The sequence below is a fragment of the Salvelinus alpinus genome, chromosome 10, assembly GCF_045679555.1.
Source record: "Salvelinus alpinus chromosome 10, SLU_Salpinus.1, whole genome shotgun sequence".
NCBI lineage: Eukaryota > Metazoa > Chordata > Actinopteri > Salmoniformes > Salmonidae > Salvelinus > Salvelinus alpinus.
In genome coordinates, this window is record NC_092095.1 from 72,909,886 (window position 1) to 72,922,228 (window position 12,343).

A 12,343-nucleotide genomic window follows, 5' to 3' on the forward strand; every position below is an offset into this window, starting at 1 on the left:
AGTTTAGCTGTTGTCTGCTGCTGATGTATAATGACAAGGGGCACATTGATTGCACATGTCCATTAGGCCAGTAATGCCATCATACTGTAGACATATGGCTGCATTGGTAATGCATGCCATTATGATAAGCAGCTAAATGGATGATATACTGAGACAGCGTGACAATCAAATAAAACCTCTCAGAGAGATTACAACTGGACAAAAAGGTCATGTTCATTTGAGACAGAAACACAGACAAATTAGAGACAGATCCCCTTCACACCTTTTTATTGTAGAATTCTGATCTGTAATTAATGAACATTGACACTAGTTCATCTTGAATAATGTTTTTACGTTACAATTAAAACATGTTTAACAATTAATAAAAATGGAATGAATCAACATATAATTTCAATGTACAAATAAGCTAACTTGTTTGTAAATGTTAGACATCTTAGTAAGTAGGCTATTATTACTAAAGCATCATTTTTAGAAAAACTAAAATATCCATACCAGAGGTGGCCAACCTTGATCCACTCCCTGCTCTACTGGGTGAGCAGACTTCTATTCCGGCCCAACAATAATACACACAAATCCTATGGCCCACAAGGATGTGGCTGCAGTCTCTTGGACCTTCACTGGGACCTCTTCATCTGCAGACAGTCTCTTGGACCTTCACTGGGACCTCTTCATCTGCAGACAGTCTCTTGGACCTTCACTGGGACCTCTTCATCTGCAGACAGTCTCTTGGACCTTCACTGGGACCTCTTCATCTGCAGACAGTTTCTTGGGACCTTCACTGGGACCTCTCCATCTGCAGACAGTCTCTTGGACCTTCACTGGGACCTCTTTGATTTGATTTGATTTGATTTCATCTGCAGACAGGCTTTCACAGCTCTCCATATCTGAGGACAGACATCACAAAGAAACAGGCTTCATTATATTCCAATTAGACAGCCCTGACTATTATCTCTCTGTCTTCATAGTTTTCCTTTTCTGACAGCTGGAGCAGAAAATCCTTTCACCCTCTTCCATTACTGTTATCTACAAACGCATTTGGATTATGAGTTTTTAATTTACAATGATAAATAGGTGAACATTAGCATAACAAGCTAATATGGCGTTGGCTAGCTGATGATATTTAACTTCACTCTAGTATGTAAAGTTGCTAGCGAGCAGCTCATCAGCCTACACACAGTGGGCTGACTTACTTGACTATCTTCGTGCCCGCTTCTGGTCAAAACCTACCGTGAGTCGAACCAAAAGTCCACACCTCTTCTCAGTCTGCGGCGCCCTGGAGCAGCACCTGGGATCAGTTGAATTGCCTCATGGGGTACAAACAAAGGATCCAATTCAGGAAAGTTGTATTTCAGGTTGAAATGCTGGTGAGTGACCGCCGATCCAATAACCAAAAGTTATTTTCAGCTGTAGGTAATAAGGCAAGAAACGTTCTAAACTAATAATGCAAGAAATAACCCCTCCCCCCAAAAGAAAAACCTCTTGATGGGTATAGGGAAAATTTGAGTATCATGTAGTAGCCTAAACCTATCGATGTTACATTGAGCTGGGTGAATGGCATATGAATGATAGTCATCCAATATGCTGTTATAGAAATAAGGCCATGCTCATTAAAAAAAAGACCTGTCCTCACTTGTCTTAAACGGCAGACCGCCACTGACATTTACTAATGGGCTCCTGAAACCGGAACTAGCAAGATGTCAGCCTCCTTGAATAGGAGAATCTGACCGTGAGTAGATTACATTCAAAACAATGGTCGGCCATCTTGGAGGCTGTTTCTAGTTCTTATTATAACTCAATGCATTGCTGGCTTCCACCATTTTAATGTAGTCAACTGGGTGGTACTTCCAACTTCATTGACTGATCCCTCGTGACCCGGTTGGAATCTCCAGCTGGCTCATCAGTAGGGATTATGCTGAGCCACGGGGCACCGGTCTATGGCCCGTGATGTAAACAGTAACAGGCAAATGTGGCAAGGGATTAGCGCCCTTCTCAAATAGCAACAGTAATCTGCACCTTTCGGTCATTTTGTCAACAAGGTGCATCATCCAGAAACATCTCTTTTCCATCAAATATTTATTTGAATTTTTTAAACCAGGTTTCATTGGGAAGGCAGATAAAGCTTTTTTTTTTAAATCAAAATCAATAACTTTTTCATGTGAAAACACAGAATCCTACTCATTACTCCAAGTGCTTAATTACATCACTTTTGTTTGGAGCCGATTTAGCTGTGGGCTTTGAATGTGGCACCTGGCCAAAAACAAAACGAATGCCATCAACTTTCACCCCGTGCAAAACACGCCTATCAGGGAGCCTAGGCCAGATTAATCGAATCCCGTCAATGCCGCTGCGCATTCTGTCACAGACGCTATAATGACACAGATACAAAGATGAGTTCTCTATCTATCTCTATGGCCGCGCACCATTGTTAAGAATCTGTGCTGTGAAGACGATGCTTTTTGTCTCCGTTTCTATTTACTATTACAGGTAGGTAATAGCACGTTTAAACTATCTAAAATCGAAAGAACATGATGTCATGATAGGTTACAAATCCGTCAAAAGATTGTCAGGTTTCTTAAGTTAAATTTGTGTCGTGATGAAAACGATTTTACAAGTCATATAGCTTGAGATTTTGGGTTTGTCTGACTCAATGTACATCATTTCGTCAAGATAATAAAAAAATATTCAATTTATTTGAGATTTCCGAGTTCGTTTTGTTATTGGTTTTGTGTATTTTTTTTAAAATCTCACGAGCTGGAAAAATGGCGGCGCCCGCTGTCTGCGTTTTAAAGTCCAAATAGAAGCCAATGGACCCGATCATATATTTATGTAGTTGGTGCAGTATATTAATTAATATACATGGGTTCTGTAAGAAATGTTGTCTTCATTGACCTTAACACATAGCTATAATACTGTTATAATGCCTTCCTTATTAAAGCAGACTTTGTTGCAATTATCTTGCTACACCCCACAGTTAAACACCATCTGCCCGTAACAGATACAAACCTCACTCCCCCACTCAGGGGAGGATGGCTGACTCAGACCTTTTATGACCACTGATAAGGCAGGAATGTCATTATACGAGCACGCACACGCACATGCACATGCACACACACACACACACACACCCTTGTTTCAGGCTGGGTTTCCAAGAACAAAGAACAGTGCCAAGAACCAATGAGGCATGGACACCAGCGTGGAGGGAACCCCTGGCCCTAAGACAACAACTGCTGGTTACTGTCTCCTCTTATCTCATGACTGCAGAAACACACAGGAATGCCACTGCACGAACGCACACACATACACACCCACACCCCTCTGTCGGGGCTGGGTTCCAAGGACAAAGAACACTACTAAGAACCAATGGAACATTGATATCAGCCTGAAGGGGACCGCCCTCCACTCACAGCGACCAGTCAGGAGCACGAACTGCCAGAATCTACCTACGTCATTCAATGTATAAAATGTAAATGCACTCCATGTTTCGGGACCCCTTTCGGCTAGTTCCTTCTGAGCTAAATGAATGAGTCCGTGCACGTTTTGCTCAGATATCTTTACATCCGATTAAACTGTCTTACTATATACCGATCCACCCTGTCCAGCGTCTTGACTTGGTCTCATTTCTCTAGTAACGAATCATCAACAGTTCTAACCTGAACCATTATTTATTAGTTTATAATTGTACAATTTATGCTCCCCGCATATATAAACCACTAACACAAGATCGTAATTTTGATGACACATGGGGAGTTTACTGCCTACTGTACATAGTAAAATGGTGCGCACCAAATTGTAGTTCACATTTTGGTGTGGAAAACGGCTGTGAGAATTTTTCTTCAATATTCATCAGATATGAACACAATTAAAATCTTTAGAGAATACAAATCTCATTTAAACAATTGCATGTGAAAAAACGTTATCAAGCCAGCAGCAGATGAAACGGAACCAAACAAAGTCTAGCTCACTTATTTTGCCAGCTAGAAAGAAACAGACACAAATTTATTCAGAATCGGAGCAAGCTGCACACCCAGCAAACTGTCTTTAAAAAGACGTTGAAAAGACGACTATGCCGTTCGGGTTTGGTTGAAAGTGAAAGCTGAAAATATGTATTTTTCATGTCGTTGAAAAGACGTCCTTCTAGGCCCGTTTTGGTTGAAAGTTGAAAATAAGTATTTTTCAGGTCGTTGTTTTAACGACTTGCAAAGAACATAATTTAAATGTACTTGTAGCCTATACACATGGATGCAGTAACCAGAAAATGGTCAATCCCACTACTCATTACATTACTCCAGTATTTGCACAAAACATTCAGTCAAATAATACTATCTAGTACATTGATAAGACAAAATACAGTTAAGGTCAAATTAATATAATTAATTATATTCATTGAATAATTATCAATCAAAATTATAGATATATTTCGCTGCGTTAGCAACGGCCCTATGTGGTGGTGACGTGGAATCCATCACCCCTGGTTCTACCAGGAGCATGCTTGAGGTGGTCTGCCACAGCTCTCCGGACATCATGGTCAGTGGCCTTGCTGTTCCATTTCTTGACTGCAGCTGTAACACCAAAATAAACACAGTAAGTTATAGAAAAGACTAATAGATATGGAGCATCTTACAGGTTCCCCACGGCAACTAAATCAGGATTCAGGGCTCAAACCACCGGTTTATCACTAACCAATGGTGGCTATTTTGTGTTGTGCAGTAATAATGATAATTTATTACATTTATTCAGAATAATTTAGAAGTGGATAAATGTGTTTGCTTTTCCGTGTCTGTCAAAGACAAAAAGCAATTTACAAGATAAGTTTAGTTAAAGTTGTCCTTCTCAGGGGCTGACAATTGATTAGGGCTCAAACTTGCACGCAGTGTAGAAAAGACGAGGGCCTGTTTGAATGGCGCAAGTTGTCTCTTTCACTCCTCCCTAATAGACTATTATAAATCACATTAATTGGTAAACTGAACACTGTAGCCTAATATATTTGTCAGTATGCGGAGATCGCAAGTCAAAAATGTTTACTTGAAATGGGGGAATGTTGGCCTCCCGGGTGGCGCAGTGGTCTAGGGCACTGCATCGCAGCGCTAGCTGCGCCACCAGAGTCTCTGGGTTCGCGCCCAGGCTCTGTCGCAGCTGGCTGCGACCGGGAGGTCCGTGGGGCGACGCACAATTGGCCCAGCGTCGTCCGGGTTAGGGAAGGTTTGGCCGGTAGGGATATCCTTGTCTCATCGCGCTCCAGCGACTCCTGTGGCGGGCCGGGCGCAGTGCGCGCTAACCAAGGGTGCCAGGTGCACGGTGTTTCCTCCGACACATTGGTGCGGCTGGCTTCTGGGTTGGAGGCGGCTGTGTTAAGAAGCAGTGCGGCTTGGTTGGGTTGTGCTTCGGAGGACCTTTGTCGAAAGCCATGCGTAGCGATGAGACAAGATAGTAATTACTAGCGATTGGATACCACAAAAATTGGGGAGAAAAGGGGGTAAAACATTTTTTTTTAAGAAATGGGGAATGTTTAGCCGACAGTTGTGTTTCCTAATCGCCGCTTTGCGTGACGGCCGTTGAACAAGGCCATTGGTAAAAGAGCCTGAAAGTCAAGCACACATAGGATGTTCTTTGTGAATTGAACACTTTCAAACTGCTAAGGCTCTTGGATTTACTGTCTTTGTTGCAGACAGTTTGTATCACTAACGACACCTTTAAAATGACTTTCTTATTGGATCCATTCTAAAGATATGACATACCTGTCCATGACCTTGTTGGTGTGTCCATAACACCCATTTTGCTTAACCTTGAAATCTGTGTCAAGAGACCTTGTTTGAAACCCTGGAAGTTATGCAGTAACCTCTGTCTCAGTAACCTCTGTCTCAGTAACCTCTGTCTCAGTAACCTCTGTCTCAGTAACCTCTGTCTCAGTAGGACTAATAAAATAAAATAAATATATTCTACAGGCATTGCTTGTAAGAGTGGAATGAACAAATTGTATCGTTTAGGTAGCGTGAAAAAGGCTGGCAGTGTAAATGAAATGGTACCTACAGTGTAAATTAAATGGTACCTACAGTGTAAATTAAATGGTAAAATAAGCCATACTAGTTAGTTAGCAAACCAACCAGCTTCACGGTAGGTACCCAGAGAGTAACGTTGATGTTAGACTCCAGCTAGTTCATAAAATAAATAAAAATTGGTAAAAAAACAATGACTCCACACCTGTTACAAGAAAACATAGCTAACCGTAGTTAGCTAGACCGATACAGTAAGTTAGCTAACAGTACAACCATCAAATCTGTTAGCCCTGCTTTCCCGCCCTACTATCTAACGTAAACTCACCCCATTCCGTACAAATGTGCGCAACCGCAACATTCAAATGAGGCTACAAAGAAAACTAATGGGACTGTAGCGACTGTGTTGACTTCAAAATCGGGGGTGTGAACTACGTTTCTATTCAAGCGTTGATCGACATGGTAATGGCTCTATAGTATTGGAGAAAAGTTGAAAAAACGGACACTCCGTTTCATCGTGACGTGTCATGTCGTAACGTACAGCACGCATAAAGCAACTATTTCTGTCTTACAATCTCTCTCCACCAGGTGTAGCACTTCTCTCATAATTTAAAAACAAGAAATGGACAGTGACGGGGGTAATACCTAGTCATTTTTTGCGTCATCATTGCATGCGATCATTATTCTCAAAGCCGCTGTTTACTTCTAAGATCACTTTAGCACCGCCCTAAAAACCCGATTCAAATTCGACACAAACCTTCAAATAGGTATATAATGACACATTATATAAACTCTTTATAGTGTTTTATTTACATTTTAGAGGCGATAAGGTGATAAGTTGGACAGATCGAGTGAAAAAAAGCAATTTTCCCACACAACATCTCTCCTTCTCACTATCAGCATTATTTTCGCTTCCCCACCCGCCATTTTTAAAAAGACCCGACGGGGCTCATTGCCTGTTTGAATCATGCAGAAACGGGCAGCGTTTAGATCATGTAATTGATTCTGTTGGAAAGGGGAGAAATTGTGCTTTACAATGGTATTGACATTACAGTTGATCTGGAAGTATTACGTTTTTGGGGCGCTAAAATAAGGACAATTGTACTGTTAGGGTTGCGTCAATTCAATCTGGTATAAGGACAAGTATGACAATGAGTCACTAATTGTATGCTATGTACTTTTTATTAACTAAGTAATAAATGGCAAATGCAACTTTCGTATATACGGGTTCACTGCACCACCCCGCAGGGTGAAACAAGGAACTGACTTGTTCCTGACAAAGATATTATAATATACTCATGACAGAGATAGTTCCCGCTTCCGAGCCGGCCTGTCAGAGTAGAGACTGGGCGTGGTGTAGACTCACCCAGCCTATCGCCGGCGCTCAGGCTAGTCCTAGCCTCTTTGTGCTCTTTGGTGTCCCGGCGCTGTTGCTGTGTAGATTACGCTCCCTCACCCCAGAGACTGAGGTCAGACAGCTCTCCAACATTGTCTGAGCTATTCGCACCTGCATACAAAAGCACACTGTTCTCGCTCAAGGCTAACCACCGCTTCCCAGCACACTTATCTGGGGCTAACTGTTACTTCCAGCACACACACACAGACACCCAGGCTCCCAGGCCAACAGTTGCTAATATTCAATCACATGTGTTATAGTATTGGGTTATAGTGCATAACTCAGAACCTCACAATCCTCCTTTTTACACCCCCATGGGGTGTAACCAACTTATGTATCCATATACTGGGTTGCCGTTGAACCCAGGAACTTGAAACCAACGACCTTGGAAAAAGAGTTGTATATGCTAGCATAGTAGATAGGTTAAAACAAGTAAAAATGTGGGGTTTTAGAGATTCCCCCTTTTGACACCCCCAAGGGTGTCACTCATTATCCTTTATTTCAGCGGTCCCAACATAGTAATATGTTAATAGCATTTCATGAAAATAATAAAACGTTTATTATTAATTAATTAATTAATTTTAAACCACGGACTTCCGGGTTGGAGCGAGTAGTCGCATTTCGCTTCGCTCCACAGGTAGTATTACATTTCATTTCATTTCATTACAGTACAACGGTTTGATTTGTTTGATCTTAGCAATTTTTTCTTAGCTAGCTACATAGCCGTCTTTGTATCAAAGATAATTGTGTAGTTTAGAGTAATTATCGAGGTTAGCTAGCCAGCTATTTTCGTCCTTCTAACGTAGTCAACACTGCTAGCTAGCCAGCTAGCCAACTTCTTCCGAATAGCAGCACTGTAGAAACTATTACATTACAACGGAACGACTTGATTAGTGTAGTGTTAGCTAGCTACATAGTTGTCTTTGCTGTCTTTGTATCTAAGATAATTGTGTAGTTTAGAGTAATTATCGAGGTTAGCTAGCCAGCTATTTTCGTCCGCCGCGCCGCGCCACCGTTCTCCTACCTAGTCAACACTGCTAGCTAGCCAGCTAGCCAACTTCTACCGAATAGCAGCACTGTAGAAACTATTACATCACAACGGAACGACTTGATTAATGTAGTGTTAGCTAGCTACATAGTTGTCTTTGCTGTCTTTGTATCTAAGATAATTGTGTAGTTTAGAGTAATTATCGAGGTTATCGAGGTTACCTAGCCAGTTATCGAGGTTACCTAGCCAGCTACACTTTCAAACAAAGTCAACAACGCAGCCACTGCTAGCTAGCCTACTTCACCAGCCAGCAGTACTGTATCATTTTAATCATTTTAGTCAATAAGATTTTTGCAACGTAAGCTTAACTTTCTGAACATTCGAGACGTGTAGTCCACTTGTCATTCCAATCTCCTTTGCATTAGCGTAGCCTCTTCTGTAGCCTGTCAACTATGTGTCTGTCTATCCCTGTTCTCTCCTCTCTGCACAGACCATACAAACGCTTCACACCGCGTGGCCGCTGCCACTCTAACTTGGTGGTCCCAGCGCGCACAACCCACGTGGAGTTCCAGGTCTCCGGCAGCCTCTGGAACTGCCGATCTGCGGCCAACAAGGCAGAGTTCATCTCAGCCTATGCTTCCCTCCAGTCCCTCGACTTCTTGGCACTGACGGAAACATGGATTACCACAGATAACACTGCTACTCCTACTGCTCTCTCCTCGTCTGCCCACGTGTTCTCGCACACCCCGAGAGCTTCTGGTCAGCGGGGTGGTGGCACTGGGATCCTCATCTCTCCCAAGTGGACATTCTCTCTTTCTCCCCTGACCCATCTGTCTATCGCCTCCTTTGAATTCCATGCTGTCACAGTTACCAGCCCTTTCAAGCTTAACATCCTTATCATTTATCGCCCTCCAGGTTCCCTTGGAGAGTTCATCAATGAGCTTGACACCTTGATAAGTTCCTTTCCTGAGGATGGCTCACCTCTCACAGTTCTGGGTGACTTTAACCTCCCCACGTCTACCTTTGACTCATTCCTCTCTGCCTCCTTCTTTCCACTCCTCTCCTCTTTTGACCTCACCCTCTCACCTTCCCCCCCTACTCACAAGGCAGGCAATACGCTTGACCTCATCTTTACTAGATGCTGTTCTTCCACTAATCTCATTGCAACTCCCCTCCAAGTCTCCGACCACTACCTTGTATCCTTTTCCCTCTCACTCTCATCCAACACTTCCCACACTGCCCCTACTCGGATGGTATCGCGCCGTCCCAGCCTTCGCTCTCTCTCCCCCGCTACTCTCTCCTCTTCCATCCTATCATCTCTTCCCTCTGCTCAAACCTTCTCCAACCTATCTCCTGATTCAGCCTCCTCAACCCTCCTCTCCTCCCTTTCTGCATCCTTTGACTCTCTATGTCCCCTATCCTCCAGGCCGGCTCGGTCCTCCCCTCCTGCTCCGTGGCTCGACGACTCATTGCGAGCTCACAGAACAGGGCTCCGGGCAGCCGAGCGGAAATGGAGGAAAACTCGCCTCCCTGCGGACCTGGCATCCTTTCACTCCCTCCTCTCTACATTTTCCTCTTCTGTCTCTGCTGCTAAAGCCACTTTCTACCACTCTAAATTCCAAGCATCTGCCTCTAACCCTAGGAAGCTCTTTGCCACCTTCTCCTCCCTCCTGAATCCTCCTCCCCCTCCCCCCCCTCCTCCCTCTCTGCGGATGACTTCGTCAACCATTTTGAAAAGAAGGTCGACGACATCCGATCCTCGTTTGCTAAGTCAAACGACACCGCTGGTTCTGCTCACACTGCCCTACCCTGTGCTTTGACCTCTTTCTCCCCTTTCTCTCCAGATGAAATCTCGCGTCTTGTGACGGCCGGCCGCCCAACAACCTGCCCGCTTGACCCTATCCCCTCCTCTCTTCTCCAGACCATTTCCGGAGACCTTCTCCCTTACCTCACCTCGCTCATCAACTCATCCTTGACCGCTGGCTACGTCCCTTCCGCCTTCAAGAGAGCGAGAGTTGCACCCCTTCTGAAAAAACCTACACTCGATCCCTCTGATGTCAACAACTACAGACCAGTATCCCTTCTTAATTTTCTCTCCAAAACTCTTGAACGTGCCGTCCTTGGCCAGCTCTCCTGCTATCTCTCGCAGAATGACCTTCTTGATCCAAATCAGTCAGGTTTCAAGACTAGTCATTCAACTGAGACTGCTCTTCTCTGTGTCACGGAGGCGCTCCGCACTGCTAAAGCTAACTCTCTCTCCTCTGCTCTCATCCTTCTAGACCTATCGGCTGCCTTTGATACTGTGAACCATCAGATCCTCCTCTCCACCCTCTCCGAGTTGGGCATCTCCGGCGCGGCCCACGCTTGGATTGCGTCCTACCTGACAGGTCACTCCTACCAGGTGGCGTGGCGAGAATCTGTCTCCGCACCACGTGCTCTCACCACTGGTGTCCCCCAGGGCTCTGTTCTAGGCCCTCTCCTATTCTCGCTATACACCAAGTCACTTGGCTCTGTCATATCCTCACATGGTCTCTCTTATCATTGCTATGCAGACGACACACAATTAATCTTCTCCTTTCCCCCTTCTGATAACCAGGTGGCGAATCGCATCTCTGCATGTCTGGCAGACATATCAGTGTGGATGACGGATCACCACCTCAAGCTGAACCTTGGCAAGACGGAGCTGCTCTTCCTCCCGGGGAAGGACTGCCCGTTCCATGATCTTGCCATCACGGTTGACAACTCCATTGTGTCCTCCTCCCAGAGCGCTAAGAACCTTGGCGTGATCCTGGACAACACCCTGTCGTTCTCAACCAACATCAAGGCGGTGACCCGTTCCTGTAGGTTCATGCTCTACAACATTCGCAGAGTACGACCCTGCCTCACACAGGAAGCGGCGCAGGTCCTAATCCAGGCACTTGTCATCTCCCGTCTGGATTACTGCAACTCGCTGTTGGCTGGGCTCCCTGCCTGTGCCATTAAACCCCTACAACTCATCCAGAACGCCGGAGCCCGTCTGGTGTTCAACCTTCCCAAGTTCTCTCACGTCACCCCGCTCCTCCGCTCTCTCCACTGGCTTCCAGTTGAAGCTCGCATCCGCTACAAGACCATGGTGCTTGCCTACGGAGCTGTGAGGGGAACGGCACCTCCGTACCTTCAGGCTCTGATCAGGCCCTACACCCAAAGAAGGGCACTGCGTTCATCCACCTCTGGCCTGCTCGCCTCCCTACCTCTGAGGAAGTACAGCTCCCGCTCAGCCCAGTCAAAACTGTTCGCTGCTCTGGCACCCCAATGGTGGAACAAACTCCCCCACGACGCCAGGTCAGCGGAATCAATCACCACCTTCCGGAGACACCTGAAACCCCACCTCTTTAAGGAATACCTAGGATAGGATAAAGTAATCCTTCTAACCCCCCCCCCTCTTAGAGTTAGATGCACTATTGTAAAGTGGTTGTTCCACTGGACATCATAAGGTGAATGCACCAACTTGTAAGTCGCTCTGGATAAGAGCGTCTGCTAAATTACTTAAATGTAAATGTAAATGTAAAGAAGTGAAGTAGACAAACTGCCAGTGTTTTAAAGTTCTATGAAATGAGTCTGTATAGTTGAGATGAGTCTGTATAGTTGAAATGAGTGAGAGGAGGATGAAAATACTAATAATTTTCATTCTTTTTGCCTTTGACTGTTGAAAAGCTTTTAGGACTGAGACCCCATTTAGTCAACTGGTAGATTGTTTGGTTGATAGATAGGCTGTTGGTCAACCAAGCTTTTTTTAGTCAAGCAGTGGCAAATATATATATACAGTATATATATAAAAATGTATGGCACATGAGCCATCTGTCTGATTCACGGCTGTCTGAGTGGACTAATCCATTGTCTGTCTGAGTGGACTAATCCATTGTCTGTCTGAGTGGACTAATCCATTGTCTGTCTGAGTGGACTAATCCATTGTCTGTCTGAGTGGACTCG

General features: G+C 44.6%; 2 protein-coding genes and 1 long non-coding RNA gene across 3 annotated transcripts in view; 1 reads left to right on the forward strand and 2 right to left on the reverse strand.

Moving 5' to 3' along the window:
- Positions 1-12,343, forward strand: part of LOC139533065 (zinc finger protein ZFP2-like) — a 316,223-nt gene that overhangs the window by 219,171 nt on the left and 84,709 nt on the right. The window lies entirely within an intron of this gene.
- The window catches only part of LOC139533031 (zinc finger protein ZFP2-like), a 530,089-nt gene that overhangs the window by 102,020 nt on the left and 415,726 nt on the right, over positions 1-12,343 (reverse strand). The gene's annotated exons all lie outside the window — the stretch shown is intronic.
- LOC139533095 (uncharacterized) lies at positions 251-1,853 on the reverse strand. Its single transcript, XR_011666693.1, has 2 exons — positions 1,228-1,853; positions 251-884 (listed from the first exon to the last, which is right to left on the reverse strand). It is a non-coding gene; the product is annotated as an uncharacterized lncRNA (long non-coding RNA).